Source organism: Chrysemys picta, chromosome 6 (assembly GCF_011386835.1).
Source record: "Chrysemys picta bellii isolate R12L10 chromosome 6, ASM1138683v2, whole genome shotgun sequence".
In the NCBI taxonomy this organism is placed as follows: Eukaryota; Metazoa; Chordata; order Testudines; family Emydidae; genus Chrysemys; species Chrysemys picta.
Window position 1 is genome coordinate 48,482,141 of NC_088796.1, and position 19,506 is coordinate 48,501,646.

A 19,506-nucleotide genomic window follows, 5' to 3' on the forward strand; every position below is an offset into this window, starting at 1 on the left:
TCTTCTTGTAGTGTTGGTAGGAGGGTTCCTGTGGGTCAGTGCACTGTTCAGTGGTGCGTTGAAAATATTCCTTGAGTCGGAGACGACGAAAGTAGGCTTCCAGATCACCGCAGAACTGTATCATGTTCGTGGGGATGGTGGGACAGAAAGAGAGTCCCCGAGATAGGACAGACTCTTCTGCTGGGCTAAGTGTGTGGTTGGAAAGATTGACAATGTTGTTAGATGAGTTGAGGGTACCATTGTTATAGCCCCCAGTGGCAGGTATTAGTTTAGATAGCTTACAGTCCTTTTTCCTCTGTAGAGAAGTGAAGTGTGCATTGTAAATGGCTTGTCTCATTTTTGTAAAGTCCAGCCACGTGGAAGTTTGTGTAGAAGGCTGGTATTGTATGAGAGTCTCCAGTTCTGAGAGCTCATTCTTGATCTTCTCCTGTCTGCCGTACAGGATGCTGATCAGGTGGTTCCTCAGTTTCTTTGAGAGTGTGTGGCACAGTCTCTCACCATACTCAGTGTAGTATGTTGATTGCAATGGATTTTTTACCTTCAGTCCTTTTGGTATGATGTCCATCTGTTTGTATTTGGAGAGGAAGATGATGTCTGTCTGTATCTGTGCAAGTTTTTTGTTGAGGTTGATGGATTTCCACTCCATACGGCTAAATTTAGTGCCTTGCATGGTGTCAAGTATCAGGGGGTAGCCGTGTTAGTCTGTATCTACAAAAACAACAAGGAGTCTGGTGGCACCTTAAAGACTAACAGATTTATTTGGGCATAAGCTTTCGTGAGTTAAAACCTCACTTCTTCGGATGCATAGAGTGAAAGTTACAGATGCAGGCATTATATACTGACACATGGAGAGCAGGGAGTTACTTCACAAGTGGAGAACCAGTGTTGACAGGGCCAATTCAATCAGGGTGGATGTAGTCCACTCCCAATAATAGATGAGGAGGTGTCAATTCCAGGAGAGGAAAAGCTGCTTCTGTAGTGAGCCAGCCACTCCCAGTCCCTATTCAAGCCCAGATTAATGGTGTTGAATTTGCAAATGAATTTTAGTGCTGTTTCTCTTTGAAGTCTGTTTCTGAAGTTTTTTTGTTCAATGATAGTGACTTTTAAATCTGTAATAGAATGACCAGGGAGATTGAAGTGTTCACTTACTGGCTTGTGTATGTTACCATTCCTGATGTCTGATTTGTGTCCATTTATTCTTTTGCGGAGGGACTGTCCGGTTTGGCCAATGTACATGGCAGAGGGGCATTGCTGGCACATGATGGCATATATGACATTAGTGGATGTGCAGGTGAATCTGTAACTTTCACTCTATGCATCCGAAGAAGTGAGGTTTTAACTCACGAAAGCTTATGCCCAAATAAATCTGTTAGTCTTTAAGGTGCCACCAGACTCCTTGTTGTTTTTATTAGAACTAGTTGAGCAATACACAAAGATATTACCAGGCAAAGTAAAAAGCCAGAAATTGATTCTAGTGAATGGCAATGTAGGAGGACAGGGATCAAAATCATTACAGAAGTCCAGGAAAACTAATAACATCTCCCAGCAGTTTCAACACAGAAATAATTTCCAGCAATCCATTCTCTGATACACTTTTGAAAGTGTCAGCCTTAAATATGAGCAGCTAATTTTAGTTAAAACCAAACCAAACCACAGACTCATATAAGTAGTATCAAATGCAACTACAATATACAATGACTTTCCTCCATAAAAATCCCACACACACTAACCCACCAAATAACCAATTCTCTCTTCTCTCCCCTCCCTCAAACACAATTAATAATCTAGACTTTACAAATGAAATAATTTTATAAGGCTCAGGCCCGAATCTTAAGAGGTGACTGAGAAGCCCACAGTGCAAGTCCAAGAGAATTGCAACAAGTGGCTTTAAGCCACCTTTGCACTCCTTTCATCTTATGTGGGCAATGAAACCACACTGGTCCCACAGTATAACCACTCCAAATTGTCCTGCCTGCCAGCAGAGGTGAAAGTAAGCTGGCAAGAGCCGGTACACCATGCCATACCGGACTGGCTTCCCCAGGCCAGCGATTTAAAGGGCCCGGGGTGGTAGTGGCGGTCGGAGCCTCAGGCTCTTTAAATCACCGCCCCAGCCCTGCTGCAGGAGCCCTGGGGTAGTGGCGGTGGGGCTCCAGCGGTGATTTAAAGGTCCAAGGGCTCCCAGCTGCCACTACCGCAGTGGAGCCCTGGGCCCTTTAAATCTCCACCCAAAGCCCTGAGCCCTGGGAGTAGGGCGGCAGCTGGGAGCATTTGGGGCTCTGTTGGTGATTTAAAGGGCCCGGGGCTCTGCTGAGGTAGTGGCAGCTGGAGCCCCAGGCTCTTTAAATCGGCCCCGAGTCCCGGGGCTCCCAGCTGCCTCTGCAGCTGGTAGCTCCAGGGGTGATTAAAAGGGCCCGGGGCTCACAGCTCCCACTACCGCAGCCCCAGGTCCTTTAAATCTTGATTTAAAGGGCCTGGGAATTCAAAGACCCCGTCTCTTCTGGTTGAGGCCACGCCCCCTGCTCAGGATTCCAGCATACCAGTCAGTCCTTTAAGTTACTTTCACCCGTGCCTGCCAGTAGCCCAGTGCTGTCCCTGAGTCTGTTGCAGGGAGATGTGGCCTAGAAGCTTATGTTGGCTTTATGCCCACTGAGGATAGCCCTATCCCGGGGCGATCGTCTCATGATAAGCTATACGACTATACATCAGTGGAGAAGCGTAAAGTGGCCCTAACAGAGCCAAGGATCTGGCTAAGTCTAAAGTAACTGAAATGTTCTAAACTTATCCAAAAGAACTCCAAGCAAAACATACTTTAAAGGTCCTTTCCTTATGTTACTAAATATACTGGGGGGAAGGGGAAGAGGTCAGTAGTGTCACACACTGTGTTGCTTCTGTTGGCTGAGTTCATTTCACACACCATTGCTTGCATTTCTCTGTTCCACTCTACATGTTCCCTGTGTGCCACTCTCCCATCCCCTTTTATTTCAGGGATTTCTTGTTACTCTCCCCCGCCCCACCACAATAGGAGCTCTGTATCTCTCCCACTCCCTCCTTGACTCATGGCCAAGGGTTTGCATACTTCCCCCCCCTTCCCAGGGTCTCCCACTCCCTCATTCCCCATGGCAAGGACTGTGTGTGCCCTGTTATATTAGTTTAGATGGAATATATGGGCTAAAAGTGTTAACGTAATCCAGTCACTGTCCAAAATTAAACTCCTTTAGAAAAAATTCAGGTTTGGCATACAGAGACCTCAGCCTGCTTAGTACTATGGCAAACACACCATTCAAAATCCTTTTAATCTTTTATCGAAAGATAAAGAAAAGAAGGCAGAACAGTTAAAGCATTTGATCTATAAAGTATTAAATAAAGCTTTCATTTTAGCAACATGCCTTGCTTTTTACCTGAAGAGACTTTTTAGAAGGAAAAACAAGGGGGTGGGGGACAGAGGAAGGCAAGCAAATGGTGTGTGCAATGAACTTGCCCTACAGTCTCATAGGTGGTATTAAAGATGGTAGTAATTGTCCTCTTGGGGAAAAGAGAAGAAATTAATAGAGATGGGCTGAAGCTGCTGCTGTTAAATCCAATCCTGTTCCATCTCAAATTGTGTTTGGGACTCAGCTGGAATTGGTAGAAGTGGCAATGTCAACTGGGTCTAGGGTTGCCAACTCTGACTGAAGCTATTCCTGGAGACTAACCCGCCCCCCCGCCCCAATGTAATGTCATTTTCTTAAAATATCCTATTAAAATCTTCCAGATTGCTTTCAATAGTCACTGGGAGATCTGTGCCGATTCTGGGAGACTCCAGGCCAATCCTAGATGGTTGGGAACCCTATCTGGATCCCCATCTCTGGCCTGGTTAGGTCAGGACCTCTCAGGCTCAGGATGACAAAGGCCTGGGGTCCCAGGCAAGACCAGATTAACTCTCCTGTGGGCCTAGAGCTATTAGATTTTGTGGGGCCTCGGGGGGTTTGGAGTGGAGGAGTGGGCTCAAGGCTAGGGCAGGGGATTGAGGTGCGGGAGGGGGTTCAGCTCCAGCTGGAGGGGTGAGCTCTAGGGTGGGGCCAGGGGTTTGGGGTGCAGCAGGGGGTTTGGGGTGCAGGCTCTAGGTGGGAGTTTGGGTGCAGGAAGGGGCTCAGGGCTGGGACAGGGAGTTGGGGTGCAGGGTCTGGGAGGGAGTTTGGATGCAGAATGGGGCTCCAGGCTGGGGTAGGGGTGCAGGAAGGGGTGTGGGGTGCAGGCTCTGGCCGGGAGGCACTTACCTTGGGTGGCTCCTGATCAGCGGTGCAGCAGGGCTACGGCAGGATCCCTGCCTGCCCTGGCTCCGCGCTGCTCTGCGCTCCAAGGTGGCTGGCATGATCGGCCCCTAGGCAGAGGGGCCAGGCCACTCTGCGCGGTGCACGCTGTCGATGCCCATAGGCACTGTCCCTGCAGCTCCTATTGGCCGTGGTACCCGGCCAATGGGAGCTGCAGAGCTGGCACTGGGGGGGGGGGGGGGCGGGGCAGCACACAGAGATTCCCTGAATGACCTTTGCCTAGGGGCCGCAAGGGCACATTGGCAAGCTGATGCTTGCAGCTCTAGCCCCCTGTGGGGGAGGCACTGAGGCTTCGGGACCGGTGTCCGGCCCCTGGTGCAGAGACTTGCTGGATGAAAAGAAGCAGTGGGCTGCATCCGGCCTGAGACCCTGCAGGGCCCCCCTTAGCCCGAGGCCCTGGGCTGCAGCCCCTAAAGAGTCTGCATTAATCCGGCCCTGGTCCCAGGACATGGTGGGGTGATAGCCATGATGGTGAATCTTGCTCCATTAGCCAATTTTTCTCCCTAAAGTCTTTTTTTAAGGATCCGCAAAGGAGCAGAATAGCCCATTCCTTCATTGTTTTGTCCACCCATTAGGCCTAGTTTGTGACACATCAATTTTGGTTAATTCATTTCTGGTTCCAAGCTTTTCTTGTTTACCAAGCATGATCATAACAGTCTGAATTATATCAGTATGCCTTTTCATTTTGACTAATTCACTGTCTGGCTCCCTTTTGTACCCCCCCACCAACATTTGTTATTATAATTTATTGTGACATCTTCTGAACTTTCAGTTACTTTTTACAATTGAGCTCACTGTTAGGGTAAAGTTGTGGGTCCAATTCTTACAACTGCCTCTATTATTATTTCTCTTTTTTTTGTCTGAATGATAAATCATGCAGGGTGTCAACATGTTAAATCCTATTGGGAGGATGAACAGAGATGAAACAGCGATATTGTTATGCTGGAAGATGTTTGTGGGTGCCATCAATCAGTTTGATCTATAGACAATTACATGGGTGCTTGGAACTGTGGCTCTGCTAACAGATGCCAGGGGCTCAACGTGTCCCCCATTTCACACCTTCTGGTTTTCTGATTTCCCCCCAAAATTAATAGAGTTCTTCCCAGTGATGCCTAAAATATTCCCTGACATTTTGGAATTGATTGGCTGTGGTATTCTAAAGTAATTGTATTACATCCAAACAGAGAAGCACCATCAAGTTGAGTATAGGGCTTCACAAGCTTCGCCAATAACAAAAATGGCTAACAAGCATTTCAGACTACGCTGTGTCAAACGATTTTTCTGCTGAAGCACATTATATTATCAATTATAGTAGTGGGACAGTGGAATTAGGGAGAAACCTTTGTGGAAGCAAAAAAAATTATTCTCCGACACCTTCAATAAAAGAATACTTTATTTTCTATTTTGTGTGGAAAAAAAATAGATGGAAATGAATAAAGTGAAGTTAGGACAAAAGGAAATAATTTGAAATGAAAAAAAAAAATTCTAATTTAGAACCTCTTAAAGAGCCCATACATTTGTTTTGACTACTCCTACACAGTGCCTCCTTCTCCTGCACTAATCTTACTGTTACATGATTAAGTTGAAACACACACATTTTAAAAGGTAGTTTGTACATACTTTCTTAATTGTTTCAGAACCACAAAAGAAGGAACATTCAGAACAGTCTGTTGTGGCTTTGAAGATCAAAGAACTAGATTCTATGCTGCAAAATCCAAAGGAGGACTAATTTCACTTATGCTACCACCAAACTTTAATGGTAAAAACATTGCATGATTAAGCTCTACTACTTAAGAGTCCCACCAAAAGAGTATTTAAAAAAGAATTATGCCCATAGCTGACTGTGTGCCTGACAGCATTTCCATCAGATCAGATGCCACCCGCTCCATGTGTATGCATAAACGTTTGCTCTCAACATTCTCCTTTGGCTTGAGAGCAAGCATGAACATTTTCAGGCCAAAAACTGTTAAGACAAAATTGGTAGGGTGGGATGGAGGTAGTTGGGTAACAGGGGAAAGCAGGCTGGATAAAAATCAATGATTTAAACAAAACAAAAACAAAATCAGATTTTTTAAATTTAAATCGGATTTTTGAGGGGAAAAATTATCTAAAGATAGTTTGAATTAAGATATATCTTTGAGCTATAATATCTCATCATGGAATAGGGATTATAAATTCTACAGTATGAGACAATATAGTCATGTAATGTTTAAGAAAAGTTTTGTAAATGAGTTCCAATAGTTCATGGATTAGGGACCCAATCTTATGGGGTTCCAGGGGCTTCTGTATAGATTATTTAGGTTAATCTTTCTATCTACCCAATGGGGCTCAGTCTAGAAGATACCATCAGAGATGCTTAGTTTTGCAGTTCTCAAACTGTGGATTTGTGTCTCCAGAGATAACATGCTTGTTAACAGCAAAAATGTTTTAAAATAAATAAATATATAGCTGCAAATGTATCCAAGATGAGAAGAAATTATTTAGAAGAGAGTCCCAAGCTAATAACATATGGTTGCAGTGCTCATGTGATGCACCTCTTAGCCAAAGACTTCAGTGTTCCAGAAATAAAGGCTAATGTTGTTGAAATTGCAAAATACTTCCATAACAACCACTTTGCAGTGGCTGCTCTCACAAAAGTGGGAGGAACCAAGCTAACTCTCTCACAAGACATGTGATGGAACTCACTAGTGGACTGTTTTGAGCACTATATATTGTAATATATAGTGTCCTAATCTGATGACAGTCTGTGAACAAAATTGTGAAAAAATAGATGGCACGGTCACAGCCAAAGTTCTCAACATTGGGCTTAAGGGAAATGTTGAACACATGCTGAGTACTGTGAAGCCTATTTCTGTAGCCTTGAACAAAATGCAGGGAAATAGCTGTTTTATTGCTGACCCTGTTGAAATTTGGAAGGAACTGAGTGAGTTCTCTTAATATAGCATGGCAAGAAAATCCTCCAAATATTAATGATTAATCTGTTGAATTGGAGAGCTTTATTAAGTCATTGGGAGGTGAACTATTTGCTTCAATTACCTTTGGTAAATGAAATAACCAAACAATCATTCATTTTCTGATATAACTGTAAAACTAATCTGAAAAGTTTTCAAAATAAATCACTTTAAAAATGTGTACCTTCTAAAATGAAACCTACATCTCTCTCTGAGTTGTGAAGAATATGTATTAAGGTTATAACAACCAACAAGAATGCACTTTTATATAGAAATCCATGATTAAATCTAGTCTTCCTGACTAGTGATGTAAATCATGATAAGATGATGTTATGACCAGAACCCTGCTAGAATTTCACTTGCCTATGCAGCATCCCCTACACACCAAATACACACACACTGTTCCCTTTAATAGCTATTTGCGTGTGGTTATCACCACAATAAACAGAGTCACTGAACACTGACTCCTGTCCTGTGACAGGGGTGTTAATCCTGACCCATGTCAGTTAACTGGGGACAGGAAATAGAGACCAGTCTCTTAACCTCACTCCTGCATGTCACACTCAGATTACAACTTCCTCATTAGTGCCAACCCCATGCATTCAAAGATCATGAGTCACAGCCCAAATCAACATTTTAAAAAATAATAAACTGTGCTACTTTTTATTTTCCTTGTGGTTTTTGAACCTGTAAAGTTAACAGTCTCAAGCTTTTCTCCATGACCATAAGGGCTAGAAATTTACTTCCTCCTCTCCCGTCATGAAAGCTGAGATTCTCATTAAATCATATGATTTTGGGAGCTGGGACTTTAAAAACAAAAACAAAAACGATCTCACCAATTGACAATACTGCTGTCCCCATTAGCTAATACTTCCCAAGTTAGGGGATCAGCACAGGCACAAAAATCTATGCATGCAGACCCAACTGCAGTATTAGTGCTTTAGAGTTTGTGCAGTACTTTGAAAATGTGAAGTGCTATATAAATGCAAAATGTAATATATTATTTATTAGTAATTGTGATCAGAATTGGCACCTCTAATTATTTAAAAATAAATCAATCAAGATTTAAAAAAGATATTGCTTTTTGTCTGCCTCCTGAGTTTTTAAACCTTTAAATTGCCTGCCCCCAATTTGTGTTTGATTATTCCAGGTTCAAAATTTAACATTAAAAACGCACACAGCGTGAGCCTTCCACTAGAGTAGGGTTACCATCCGTCCGTATTTCCCCGGACATGTCCGGCTTTTGCGTCTCTAAATAGCCATCCGGGAGGAATTGGTAACAAGGTTAAAATGTCCGGGGTTTTTTTCTCCCTCGCCTCTCTCCCTCCTTTCCATGCAGAGTGCAGCTGCTGATTGGGCGGCTCGGCCGATTGAACTGCTCCCATTGGCCTCCAGCAGTCAGAGCCCTCCCCTGCTCCCCCCTCCCTCTGTCTGCAGCCCTGTGTAACACACAAACCGACCCACCGGGCAGCGTGTTTTGCAAACACGTGGAGCCAGAATGGTAAGGGGAGTCAGGGGGGGGGCAGTCAGGGAGCGGGGGAGTGTTGGATGGGTCCCCGGCCTCCACCTGCCACCCCCCCCTCCACGTGTCCCCCCCCCTCCCTGCCTGCCTCTCCCTTCCCTGCTTGTAGAGCAGACCAGAGCCAGCAGCAACTGCTGTCTGCTGCCCCCCGGGTCCTAGCGTCCCCCATCCACTAATGGGAAGACTGGCTGCCCGTACCCTGCCTTCCATCCTAGCCCCGAGCTTCTCCAACGCCCCAAACCCCTCAACCCCAGCCCTCATCCCCCCACACCCTAATCCTCTGCTCCATCCCTGAGCCCCCTCCTGCATCATGAACCCCTCTTCCTCAGACTCACAGCACTCACCCCTGCATCCCCTCCTATCCCCAAACTCCCTCCCAAACTCCCTCTCCCCTTCCCACACTCCCCCTCCTGCCCTCAAACTCCCTCCCAAAGCCTGCACCCCCTCCCTTTGCACCACCTCCCACCCCCAAACTCCATCCCAGAGCCTGCACCCCCACCCTCTCCTGCACACCCACCCCCTGCCCCAGCCCAGAGCCTGCACCCAGCACCCAAATTCTATCCCAGAACCTGCACCCTGCACCCCTCCTGCACCCTAATCCCCAGCCCAGGACCTGCACCCCAGACCTCCAACCCCCCTCCCAGAGCCTTAGGCAGGTGGGGGTGGGTGGGTGGGTTCCGGGCACTACCAAAATTTCTACAACCCTGCCACCCATGCGAGTGGATAAAGGTCAGGGCAGTCAGGGGACAGGTAGGGTTCTAGGGGGGGCAGTTAGGGTGTGGGGGTTCTCAGCAGGGGGCAGTCAGGGGACAAGAAGCAGGGGAGGGTTGGGGTTCTGAGGGGGGCAGTCAGGGGGTGGGAAGTGGGAGGGAGTGGATGGGGCGGGGCAGAGGCGGGGCTCCTCCCCCCCCCCAGTGTCCTCTTTTTTGATTGTGGAAATATGGTAACCCTACACTAGGGGAAACTCCTTTTATCCTAGCCAGCCACTCTCTCCATACTCCTTCCTTATCATTGTTCTATTTTCCTCCCTACCACAGCGAGTTTCCTGTCCCACTCAGAGGTGGATTAAACTTTTGTGGGGCCCTGGGCCAGAGCAAGTGGGGGGCCCTCTCCACCCCTTCTGCCTGAAGTCATCCCCCCACACTCCTGCTGGGGGCACCCATTTTTCTGGAGTCCTTCAATTGGCCAGGGACCCTGGGCACAGACCCTGTTGGCCTGGTGGCTAATCCCCGCACTGGTCCCACTCTCATTCTGCTTCTGTAATCTCCCATAGGTCTCACCTGACCTCTGTGTTTCCCCTCCTTTTCCTCTCAATTTCCCTCTCTACTCCCATACTTTAACCATAGAGGTCTAGGTATCCATCTTCCCTGAGAAAAGCATGTTGAGCCCAATAAAAATCAAAGGGAGATGGCAGTTATCTTTACTGGAGATTAGCTTCATTTCCATATGTGAAGACTATAGGGAAATCAAGCCATTTTGACTGAGTGCCATCTGAAACGTCAGTCACCTTCTGCCTCCTGGTGCCTGAGCCCAGCAGGGGCATTGAGAGCACAAGAGTGACAGCTTGCTCTCAGTTCCAGAGCCAGGTCCCACCCTGCTCTGCAGAGCTAGGAACTGCAGCTGCAGAGGAAGATTGGCTTCACCTTGGGTCCAGGCAGCATGGAAGGTGTCTGACTCAAATGCAGCAGAGACCAGAGCTAGACTGTGGGGAGGGAAGAAAGAGTAGATTGAGACAAAGGGCCAGACAGGTGGGACAGGCTGGGAAAAGAGATTGGGACTGGGAGCCAAGGAGGGAAATGATTGGTTAGGGGGACAGAGAGGAGATGGAGATTGAAGGAGGAGCTGGGGAGACTGGGACTAGCCGGGCAAAGAATATAGGACTAGCAATCAGTGGAGAGGAGGGGGCCAGATCTGACAAGGTCCAGGAGCTGGTGTGCAGGGAGAGAACTGGGACAAGGATCTGGCAGGAGGAGGAGGTAAACTGACTGAGATTGGATGAAGAGCCTGGGAAGGAAGGGGAGAAAGTGGCAGACAAATGGAAGTCAGCATGGGGCAAGGGAAGACAGATCAGGGACTGGCTGGACAAGAGCCAGAGGAGGGAGGGAACTGGTTGGGCTAGGAGACTGGGAGTGCAGGTGGGACACAGATTGAACAAAGGAACTGGGAGTGGTGTGTGACAGATGCAATTCTATGTAAATAGGCAATACATAAAGATTATTGTGTTAACTTTAGAATATATGTCTCTTTATGGGCAGTTTCCTGATTGTATTCAGGGCCAAACGGGCAAATAAGGGGTGCTTCCTGCAGGAAGTAAAGACAACAGCAGATCCTCAATGCAGTGCAAATCCCCAATACTGCAACAATGCAGGTAAAGTACCTTTTGAAGTTTCACAGCACCACGCCAGGGTGAAGTGCATATACTGGTTCAACCTGGTTCTAGAGGCCTAAATACAAAGTACTGTTTTAAGGGACGGCTCTAACCTAGGGAGAGACTGGTACACAGATGCCATCTGGAAACAGACAGGCATGAAGCTGTGTCCAACAGAATCAAACCCTGTGAGAGGGCTCGAAGTAGTTCAGAACCTACCAGAGTCTCCACATGAAAGATGGGTGACTGCCTGGTAAGCCAGGCATGCATGTTAACTGGTTATTGTTTTAAGATGTGTTTTCTTTGTAATATTTTTATTTCTAAATAAATAGTACGTTGGTTAAATGAGAGCTGGCTGATCACTGGCTACCCCTATCATTGCCTCAGAGAGTACAACCGCAGGTGCTAAACTGAATTCAGATCTGCTCTGGTGATCACAGTGAATTGAAAGAACTGGCAGCTTAAGACCCTGGGCTAGAGGGAAAGCATTAAGGCATCCCACCCTGAGAAAGGTGATGGCTATTGGCCCTAAGTCGGGCACCCTCATGGAGACCAGGAGTGAGTGAGAGGTGCAGTTAATTCAAGAACTGTGACGTGGTGAATTGTGACAGGCTGGGCCTGGGATGAGAAGCCCGAGGAATGGAGACTGGGACTGGAACAGAGAGCCAGTGAAAGGACATGGATAGATTGCTGGGGATGAGGCAGAAGTGTCTGTGCCCACTACAGCACACTCCTCTCCAACATCTGAAATGGAACCCAAGATTCCTGAGTCTCGCCATTCCTCTGCTGTTAGTAAAACCTGTGAAACACACTGGCAAAGTGTCCCACCCACTGCTAGTGCTGGTCCACCTAGAGAGGATGACAACTTATTACTGCTAGCAGTGATTCCATTAGCTCAAGTGGCAGAGGTCTGTGCAGTGGATCTAAAGGTTCCAACCCTGCTGATGTACCATGGAGGTGTTAATAGGAAACCACACGATAGAGAGGCAACATGTTTTTTCAATTTGCTTTTTTGAAAAAAAAATTAAGATATTGCACACAAAAGCCCCACAAATTAAAAGAACATTATTAAAGTTGCGAAGTCAACACTTAAAAATTAGAAATACCAGAATTATGGTTGCCTGTGCAACCTTAATTCAGCTTCCTGGGGCGTATGCATTATGACACAGTCTTTAATTACATGATCACATATTTTTTCTCCACAGTGACCCCTGCCTCTCCATTGCCCAGAAAGGATAGGGTTCACTGAATGAGCAGCTATTCAATATTTTGTTTTATTCTCATTCAGCATGTGGCACTGCTTTGAAGACAGAATTATGAATTTTCTCCTGGGCTTTCCTGTAGTACTCATCACTATATTACAGGGGTGGGCAAACTTTTTGGCCCGAGGACCACATCGGGCAATAGAAATTGTATGGCTAACCATGAATTCTCACAAAATTGGGATTGGGGTGCAGGAGGGGGTGCGGGCTCTGGGGTGGGACTAGGGATGAGAGGTTTGGGGTGCAGGAGGGTGGTCCAGGCTGGGATCGAGGGGTTTGGCGAGTAGGAGGGGTAACTGGTCATTTAAAGTACTGCAGAATAAAACTTTCAGAGTAAAGGTTTGGATGACAGATTACTGTCATACCATAAGTGTTACTCAAATGAACAAATACAGAATATTCTCTCTGTCCAGATAATAGTATGACTGGGGGTAGAGGGACAAGAACATAGGAATTGCTATGATGGATCAGTCTTCTGGTCCATCTATTCCAATATTTTGTCTCTGACAGTGGCCAGCACCAGATGCTTCGGAGAAAGGTAGAAGAATCCTCATATTAGGCAGATGTGGGATAATCTGTGTGCCGCCCCCCCCCCATTTTGGGTTTGTTCCTAATCTCTAGTAATTAGATAAGTTTAAACCTTGAAGCATGACATTTGACATTTCTTCCAAAATTTGTACAAGTTAACAGTTTTAACTCTGGATATTCTTGTCAATGCAAGATGGATAACAAAAAAAATCAGTGATTAAAAAAAAAATCAGATGTTTTTATTTAAATTAAATACAGTTTTTTTTAATTAACCTATTTAAAAAGTTAAATTTGAAACTGACAAACTAATTTAAATTAAAAGACAGAAAATATTAAACAGTATGTTTGCTGTCAAGTTTTAAAGAAAGGCAAACAACTAGGGCTGTCAATTAATCGCAGTTAACTCATGTGATTAACTCAAAAGATTAATCGTGATTAATCACAGTTTTAATTGCACTGTTAATCAAGAGAATACCAATTGAAATGTATTAAATATTTTGAATGTTTTTCTACATTTTCATATAGATCTTATATTGTGTGTAACTGAAATCAAAGTGTACATTTTGATTACAAATATTTGCACTGTAAAAATGATAAACAGAAGAAATAGTATTTTTTCAATTCACCTAATACAAGTACTGTAGTGCAATCTCTTGGTCCTGAAAGTGCAACTTACAAATGTAGATTTTTTTGTTTTGTTAGATAGCTGCACTCAAAAACAAAACAAAGTCACCTCAGTCCTACTTCTTGTTCAGCCAATCACTAAGACTAAGAAATTTGTTTACATTTACAGGAGATAATGCTGTCCTCTTCTTATTTACAATGTCACCAGAAAGTGAGAACAGGCGTTCGCATGGCACTTTTGTAGCCAGCATTGCAAGGTATTTACGTGCCAGATATGCTAAACATTCGTATGCCCCTTCATGCTTCAGCCACCATTCCAGAGGACATGCTTCCATGTTTGATGACGCTTGTTAAAAAAATGTATTAATTAAATTTGTGACTGAACTTCTTGGGGAAGAATTGTATGTCCCCTGCTCTGTTTTACCCACATTCTGCCATATAGTTCATGTCATCGCAGTCTCAGATGATGACCCAGCACATGTTGTTCTTCATTTTAAGAACACTTTCACTGCAAATCTGACAAAACGCAAAGAAAGTACCAATGTGAGTGTGATGGTGCTGCCCGTGGGAGCCAGCTGAGGTTACTCAATTAGGGTGAACTGCAAACAAAACGGGGCAGACAAACCCTAAAAGCTGGTGGATAGTCCAATACTTAGATTTACCAAGCCAGCACAAAACAACTTCTATATTATCATACATATTACTCAGAAGTCCAAGCAATGCAGTTCCCTTAAAGTGCCCAGCCTCAGGCCTCCATCCAGACACACATGTCAAATATATGATGATAATTACTGAAAATCTTATCATATAAAAGAAAAGGTTCCTCCAATCCCAAAGGATCAGCCACATATCCACGTCCAATTATAACTTAGATCTTACCCAAAATACACGCTTATAGCCAATTTTTATTAACTTAGCTAAAGTTTATTAAAAAAAGAAAAGAGAAAGAGTGCTGGTTAAAAGATCAATATACATACAGACTTTAACTTAATTCTTGAGGTTCAGATACATAGCAGAGATGAGTTTGTGGTTCCAAAAGTCCTTTTAGAAATAGTCCATAGGTTATAATCCAATGTCCATATTCAGGGTGACTCCAGTCAGTGACTGGGGATCTCAATCCTTATGGCTTAAGGTTTCCCCCTCTTGAAACCCAAAGCAGATCTGAGATGAAGAAGGATCGTGTCCCAGGGTTCTTATACCTTTCCTGCAGCCTTTTGGCCTGAGAAAACAATAGGCTTAACAACTTCCCTTCTCCCAAACATGGCAATTAGCACAGGATAATTTATCCATCAAACAATTCAAATACACGTTACCACAACCTTCAAAGAGACATATAGACAATAATATTATTTCACTTAACTGTCTTCCTAAATGTTAATACTTCTTTTTTGATCTTTGAATTAAAGCTATAGCAATAGACAAGACTTGTTTGCTTACATCACAAGACCTGAGCAAACACCTACCCTTCTACCGCTAACAATGCAGACTTGCATTTCAAACCTCTAGTCATTTACATATCTTTCTAACCAGTCTCTAAAGTTCAGCCATGGGTCAGGTCAGTCTGTGAGTTAATTAACTCTTTCTGGCCCTGTCACCTTTCAATGAGATATTATATTACACTCATAATGTTACAGTGAGATTTGTAAAGATAGCTACAGCACTCGACCCAAGATTTAAGAATCTGAAGTGCCTTCCAAAATCAGAGAGGGACAAGGTAGGGAGCATGCTTTCAGAAGTCTTAAACGAGCAACACTCCAATGCAGAAACTACAGAACCCGAACCATCAAAAAAGAAAATAAACCTTCTGCTGGTGGCATGTGACTCAGATGATGAAAATGAACATGTGTTGGTCCGCACTGCTTTGGATGATTTTCGAGCAGAACCAATCATCAGCATGGACACATATCCCCTGGAATGGTGGTTGAAGCATGAAGGGACATATGAATTTTTAGTGCATCTGGCACGTAAATATCTTGCGCTACAACAGTATCATGAGAATACCTGTTCTCACTTTCAGTTGACGTAAACAAGAAGAGGGCAATATTATCTCCTGCAAATGTAAACAATCTTGTTTGTCTGAGTGACTGGCTGAACAAGAAGTAGGAGTGATTGGACTTGCAAGCTCTAAAATTTTACATTGTTCTATTTTTGAATGCAGTTATTTTGTACATAATTCTATATTTGTAAGTTCAACTTTTATGAGATATTGCACTACAGTACTTGTATTAGGTGAATTGAAAAATACTATTTCTTTTGTCTTTTGACAGTGCAAACACTTGTAATCAAAAATAAATATAAAGTGAGCACTGTACACTTTATATTCTGTGTTGTAATTGAAACCAATATATTTGAAAATGTAGAAAACATCCAAAAATATTTAAATAAATGGTATTCTATTTTTTTTAATGGCACGATTAATTTTTTTAAATCACTTGACAGCCCTACAAACAACTGATCCAGTTTACTAGCTAAGCACCTGGAACCAGAATTTGTTAAAAGTGTTAAATTGCATTTTTACAGCAGTAATCTCTTTTGCAGGAGCAGAGGGAACATTTTATTTATCTCAGTTTATTCAAGTAGTTCAATTCAATGACAAGTTCATTCAAAGTTAAGAAACCAATTGGGAGTTGAAAAAAAAAAAAAGGAGGAAAGGTGTGAGAAGATGAAATCCTCTAGTTCTAAAATCTTGAATTACATGATGACCAAAACCAATCAGTTCAAATATTTAATAATGGCCTTTTCAATCTAGCAGAGAAAGGCATAACAATCCAATGGCTGGAAGTTGAAGCTAGGGAAATTCAGACCATTGAAACAATTTGGCAAATATTGTGATGGATTTGCCTTCACTGACAATTTGAAAATCAAGATTGGATGCTTTTCTGAGATATATGTTCTAGGAATTATTCTGGGGAAGTTCTATGGCTTGCGTTATACAGAAGGTCAGACTAGATCAGTGATTCTCAAACTTTTGTACTGGTGACCCCTTTCACATAGCAAGCATCTGAGTGCAATCCCCCTGCCTTATAAATTAAAAAATACTTTTTTATATATTTAACACCATTATAAATGCTGGAGGCAAAGCGGGGTTTGGGGTGGAGGCTGACAGCTCATGACCCCCCATGTAATAACCTCGCAACCCCCTGAGGGGTCCCACCCCCCAGTTTGAGAACCCCTGGACTAGACGATCATAATGGTCCCTTCTGGCACTGGGGAAGCCCGCGGGGGCAAGTGATGGGGGGGAGCCCGGGGACCGGAACCCTATAGCCAGACAGTCAGGCATGGGGGCTGGAGGATGCAGCATGGGCCAGGTGCAATGGGGACATCAGGGGGTAGCCTGGGGCTGGCTCCCACCGTCACACAGCTGGGTGCCAGAGCCTGAAGCCCAGTGGCTGGAGCCAGGTGCCTGCCACCATGCAGCCGGGGAATGGAGCGTGCAGCTGAAACCATAGGTGCCAACTCCATGGGTGCTCCAGGGCTGGAGCACCTACAGAAAAAAAATAGTGGGTGCTCAGCACCCACCAGCCACTTGCTGATCAGCTGTTCGGCAGAGGGCGGGAGCTGCTGGGGGGGAGGGGCAGAAGGGGACAGGAAGAGGTGGGGCCTTAAGGGAAGGGGCAGAGTGGGGGCTGAGCCTCGAGGTGGAAGAGCACCCCCCTCCCAGAAAAATGAACATTGGGGCCTGTGGCTGAAACCTGGGGCTGGAGGACCCAGTGGGGGCCAGGGGCAATGGGAGACTGGGGCTGGATCCCATGGCCAGAGACCAAAACCGTGCCGCTGGAGCCCACTGCCATGTGGTTGAAGCCCAGAGATGGAGCCCGAAGCCCCACAGTCAAAGCCCAAGGACAGAACCAGAAGTCCCACAGTCAGAGCCCGGAAGCCCTGTGGTCAGAGCCCATAGCAGGAGCCCGCTGCATGCCCAGGGGCCAAATGATGAGCCTGGGGCCGGGGCCAGAGCCCAATGCCTGCCGCACCTGAGTGCAAGCCCAAGCCCTGCTGCCTCCAGGGTTTGTGGCTCCTGAGGGGGGCAGGGCCCAACCCCTGCTGGCGGCCCCAGGGGAGGGGCCGCTGCTTTGCCCCGCCCAGTCCGCCGCAGGAAAAGCCCCTGGTGGAAGCAGGCTGCTGGGGTTGCTGCATTTGAGAAACGTCGGCCTAGGTTAACCCGCAAAGCTCCGCACACAGCGTAGAAGGCAGGTTGCAGGGGGGCTACACAGCCCTTCCCAACCTGCTAACGCCGCTTCACTGACGCCAGGTAAAACCCCGATGGCGACAAGCCCCAAGCGCAGGGCCCCGAAGGAGCAGAACTTGGTTGGAAAAGGCGGCGTAGAAGGGAGACACTCAGCCTGTCCCCACCCCCAATGCAGCCGGGGGAGGGGGAAGGTTTGCTCAGGCTGAGCCCCTCCCTCGGGGGGAACGGACCCTGCTCCCCGCTGTTTCTAATTCGCCCATCCCCGCCGGCTCCAGCCGCCCCCAGTCTCGGCAGCGCCGGATCCCGGGGCTCCCGCTGCTCTGGGGTTGTGTGATCCGCCCGCTTCCCGGCCCTGGCACAGCCCGGGGGGGCTGCGGCGGCTCTTACCTGCGGAGACGGCGGTGTGGCAGCGCGCCGGGCTCATGCTGGCCGGCCCGGCGGCGGGAGCCGCTATTTAAGTAACTGAGGCAGCGCCCAGGGAGCGATGGGCGGCGCTGGCTGCGGGCTCGGGGCCAGGCGGTGCTGACGTGCCTGGGCCGGCTCTGGCTGGCACCTTCTGCGACCTTGGGCGCAGCGGCCGGCGCCAACCCCCGCCCCGCGTCTCCTCGCAGCCCGAGAGAGGCGGCAGCCGCGGGGCGTAGGGGAAGCGCAGACGGGCCGGGCCCAGCGGCTCCCATGGCGGGAGGGGCAGGGGCAGAGGCAGGGCGGCCAGGTCACAGAGGTCGTGGCGGCGCCAGCGCAGTGACCAGCCTAGCCACAGGCCGGCATGCAGGGACCCGAAATTCCCGGGGGCAGATTCCCTACCCCCACCCCACAGGTGCAATGTAGAGCCGGACCGAGAGCCCCTCCCCCCCCCCGCAACGGCAGGGCAGGAGTATGGACACTCCCATGGGAGTGAGTTAATAATACACACAGGGCAGTACAGCTGGAAGGGACCTGGATAAGTCCTCAAGTCCAACTCCCTGCGCTGGGTTAGGACCAACCAGTAAACCCAGACCAGCCTGTTTGCCTAACCTGCGCAGTGCTTTACAGCCTAAAGCCAAAGTACCTGTTCTCCGTGATTGTCTGAAGGGAAGGGGAGGCTGAGCTGAAGAGCTCTTCCTGGTTGCACTCCCTAAAACTGGTTAGAACACACTTCTAAGCAAACTATTTCTAGTCAGGGAAGATGGGAGATTTCCCAGCTGCGTAACTGAGGAGCAAACACACAGGGGTATTTTAAAGCCAGCTAGGAGAAAAATACAAAAGTGCCTGAAAATGGCTAGAGAGTAATTTATTATCAGCAGGAGGAGTAGCATAACCTACTATTGTACCCCACCCTTCTCATTATAAGACCCTGGTTTCAGTTCCTTATAATTGTGCCAGACTTTGACCATCTGGTGGATTTTTTTTTTTTTTTGGAAAGCTAAAAGGGGTATTCAGCCATTTCCAAGAGTGAGGCTAGGGAAAAATATATTTAGGTTTAGCAGACTTTAGTTCTTATTTTTGTTTTGCAATTTTGATGATTAATATAAATTTTTAGCTTTTTATTTTCACAGGTGTGGGAAACTAAGTGGGATAGGGTTGGGATTAGGGATAGGGCAGTGCTGACAATGGTGCTGCAGGGCTCTCTGCCCAGCCCAGGATGTCCTTCCTACACCTTGTGCTAGCAAGGATCAGGTGCCAAAGGGCTGGTGGCACCCGATCCTTGCTAGCACAAGGTGTAGGAAGGACATCCTGGCAGAACAGAAACTTCTGCAATGAGAAGGATGAGCCTGA

General features: G+C 46.5%; 1 protein-coding gene and 1 long non-coding RNA gene across 3 annotated transcripts in view; one reads left to right on the forward strand and one right to left on the reverse strand.

Moving 5' to 3' along the window:
• TMEM171 (transmembrane protein 171) overlaps positions 1-18,894 on the reverse strand; it is a 40,285-nt gene extending 21,391 nt beyond the window's left edge. The window contains exon 1 of one of the 2 annotated variants that reach the window (XM_008167516.4): positions 18,800-18,894. The gene's annotated coding sequence lies outside the window, so the exon portion shown is untranslated. Of the gene's footprint in view, positions 1-18,138; positions 18,563-18,799 lie in introns of those variants that run through there. The other variant, XM_005288243.5, reaches the window with a different exon arrangement.
• LOC101945903 (uncharacterized) overlaps positions 17,214-19,506 on the forward strand; it is a 49,677-nt gene continuing 47,384 nt past the window's right edge. The window contains exon 1 of the long non-coding RNA XR_010602199.1: positions 17,214-17,814. This is a non-coding gene — a long non-coding RNA (uncharacterized LOC101945903). The remainder of the gene's footprint in view (positions 17,815-19,506) is intronic.